Here is a 3,930-nt window from a genome sequence, read left to right on the forward strand (position 1 = left end):
GTTCACAGCACCCCCTGAACAGTGCCTTAGACCTCACTGGGAGTAATTATCGTTTCGGCAGTAGACACCTGCCGAAACGATAATTACTCCCAGTGAGGTCTAAATCACTGTTCAGGGGGTGCTGTGAACTTATCATTAAACCCAGCTGTGACCTCACTGAACGTTTCCCTTTGTGTCTCACAACACAAGGGGGCAGTCACAGCCTGCCCTCTAAAGACAACTCTCTTCCTCCACACAAAACTACAAGCACCTAATAACACACACACCCTTCACTCAAAAATTTTAAAATCATGGCGACTCCTACACCAGCCTCGGAGTCCCCATCTGGGGAGGGGACCATAAATGTCCCCAGGTCGGACTGCCTTTCTGTCGACGACCCTAAGTGTCTTGACACCCCCTTCAACTTTTTCTTCATTAACTTCTGCAACATTCGCGGTCTAAGATCTAATTTTCAATCTGTAGAACACCACCTCTCCTCTTCTAAACCTCATCTTCATTTCCTCACTGAAACTCAGGTGTCTGAGGCAACTGACAGTAGCCCCTTTTCTGTTCTCTCCTACTTTCTCTATCCTCATTTTCGATCCAAAGCTGGATGCTGCGTTTATGTGCGCAATGACTTAACCTGCTCTCGTGCCTTGAATCTTTCGAGTTTTCCACCATCTGGCTACGACTACAGAGTCACTCTCATACTAAATTTATCTGTGCTGTATACCTCTCTCCTAACTCCTCTGACTATAAGAAATTCTTTGACTACTTAACTTCCAAAGTGGAGCACATTCTGACCCTCTTCCCTTTTGCAGAGATCTCCATTCTTGGAGACTTCAATGTTCACCACCAGCTTTGGCTTTCCTCTCCCTTCACTGACCATCCTGGTGAACTAGCCTACAACTTTGCTATCCTCCATGACCTAGAGCAATTGGTGCAACACCCTGCTCGTATTCCTGACCGTCTTGGAGATACGCCCAACATTCTTGACCTTTTCCTGACCTCTAATCCTTCTGCTTATGCTGTCACCCTTTCTTCTCCGTTGGGCTCCTCCGATCACAATCTCATATCTTTATCTTGTCCTATCACTCCAATCCCTCCTCAGGATCCCCCTAAGCGAAGGTGCCTCTGGCGTTTTGCCTCTGCTAGTTGGGGGGACCTGAGGAGGTATTTTGCTGATTTTCCTTGGAATGACTACTGCTTCCGTGTCAGAGACCCGTCTTTGTGTGCTGAGCGCATAACAGAGGTGATAGTGTCTGGCATGGAGGCGTACATTCCTCACTCTTTTTCTCGTCCTAAACCTTCTAAACCTTGGTTTAACACAGCTTGTTCTCGTGCTATACATGATAGAGAGGTGGCCCACAAAAGGTACTTAAGCCTTCCATCACCAGAATCTCATGCACTTTATATTTCTGCCCGGAACCATGCCAAGTCTGTTCTCCAACTAGCCAAAAACTCCTTCATTAACAGAAAATGTCAAAACCTTTCAAGATTTAACTCCCCTCGTGATTTCTGGCATCTAGCCAAAAATATCTCCAATAACTTTGCTTCTTCTTTCCCTCCTCTACTTCAACCAGATGGCACCACTGCTATCACATCTATTTCTAAAGCTGAACTCTTTGCTCAAACCTTTGCTAAAAACTCTACCTTGGACGATTCTGGGCTTGTTCCTCCCTCTCCTCCACCCTCTGACTACTTCATGCCACGTATTAAAATTCTTCGCAATGATGTTTTTCATGCCCTCGCTGGCCTAAACCCTCGGAAGGCTTATGGACCTAATGGGGACCCTCCTATTGTTCTCCGAAACTGTGCCTCCGTGCTTGCACCTTGCCTAGTCAAACTCTTTCAGCTCTGTCTGTCAACATCTACCTTTCCTTCTTGCTGGAAGTTTGCCTACATTCAACCTGTTCCTAAAAAGGGTGACCGTTCTAATCCCTCAAACTACCGTCCTATTGCTTTAATTTCCTGCTTATCTAAAGTTTTTGAATCTATCCTCAACAGGAAGATTCTTAAACATCTATCACTTCACAACCTTCTATCTGATCGCCAGTATGGGTTCCGTCAAGGCCGCTCTACTGGTGATCTTCTGGCTTTCCTTACTGAGTCTTGGTCATCCTCTTTTAGAGATTTTGGTGAAACTTTTGCTGTTGCCTTGGACATATCAAAAGCCTTTGATAGAGTCTGGCACAAAGCTTTGATTTCCAAACTACCCTCTTACGGTTTCTATCCTTCTCTCTGTAACTTCATCTCAAGTTTCCTTTCTGACCGTTCTATTGCTGCTGTAGTAGACGGTCACTGTTCTTCTCCTAAATCTATTAACAGTGGTGTTCCTCAGGGTTCTGTCCTGTCACCCACTCTCTTCTTATTATTCATTAATGATTTTCTAAACCAAACTTCTTGTCCTATCCACTCCTATGCTGATGATACCACCCTGCACTTTTCCACGTCTTTTCATAGACGTCCAACCCTTCAGGAGGTAAACATATCATGCAGGGAAGCCACAGAACGCCTGACTTCTGATCTTTTTAAAATTTCTGATTGGGGCAGAGCAAACTTGGTATTGTTCAATGCCTCAAAAACTCAATTCCTCCATCTATCAACTCGACACAAACTTCCAGACAACTATCCCCTCTTCTTCAGTGACACTCAACTGTCCCCCTCTTCTACACTGAACATCCTCGGTCTGTCCTTTACTTATAATCTGAACTGGAAACTTCACATCTCATCTCTAGCTAAAACAGCTTCTATGAAGTTAGGTGTTCTGAGACGTCTCCGCCAGTTTTTCTAACCCCCCCAGCTGCTAACTCTGTACAAGGGCCTTATCCGTCCATGTATGGAGTATGCTTCACATGTCTGGGGGGGTTCCACTCATACTGATCTTCTAGACAGGGTGGAATCAAAAGCTTTTCGTCTCATCAACTCCTCTCCTCTAACTGACCGTCTTCAGCCTCTCTCTCACCGCCGCAATGTTGCATCTCTAGCTGTCTTCTACCGCTATTTTCATGCTAACTGCTCTTCTGATCTTGCTAACTGCATGCCTCCCCTTCTTCCGCGGCCTCGCTGCACAAGACTTTCTTCTTTCTCTCACCCCTATTCTGTCCACCTCTCTAACGCAAGAGTTAACCAGTATTCTCAATCATTCATCCCTTTCTCTGGTAAACTCTGGAACTCCTTGCCTGCTTCTGTATTTCCACCTTCCTATGACTTGACTTCCTTCAAGAGGGAGGTTTCAAGACACTTATCCACCAATTTTTGACCACTGCTTTGACCCTTTTATGGGACTGGCATTTCAGTGGGCATTTTTTTTTATTAGATTTTTGTTGCCCTAGGCCAGTGTCCTTCCTACATATAAAAAAAAAAAAACCCTGAACGTCTCTCACCTGCAGACTGCAATGATTGCGTTGCAGGGTGACTTGGGACTGAGAAGCAAAGCAAATCACCAAGAATTCTGCACATTAGTAGTGTGGGACAAATTTCCACTTCTGAAGGAAGCTTATCAGAGATTACGTTCGTGGTTTGGGTCAACATACGCGTGTGAATCACGATTTTCAACAATGAACATTTTTAAATCCAAGTACAGGTCACGTCTCACTGATAGTCACCTAAATGACTGCATGACACTGGCAGTTACAAATTACACCCCAAGATATTCAAGTTAGCAGAAGGAATGCACAGCCAGTCTTATCAATACATTTTTGAAAGATAAAAAAATTATCTCTTCTCTTCTCTTCTCTTTTCTTCTCTTTCTCTCTCTCTCTCTCTCTCTCTCTCTCTCTCTCTCTCTCTCTCTCTCTCTCTCTCTCTCTCTCTCTCTCTCTCTCTCTCTCTCTCTCTCTCTCCCTCCGATATATATACAATATAAATTAACTTGAATATATTTACATAATAATAATAATAATAATAATAATAATAATAATAATAATAATAACAATAATAATAATTTCT

This window comes from Scylla paramamosain, unplaced genomic scaffold (genome assembly GCF_035594125.1).
Source record: "Scylla paramamosain isolate STU-SP2022 unplaced genomic scaffold, ASM3559412v1 Contig129, whole genome shotgun sequence".
Lineage (NCBI taxonomy): Eukaryota > Metazoa > Arthropoda > Malacostraca > Decapoda > Portunidae > Scylla > Scylla paramamosain.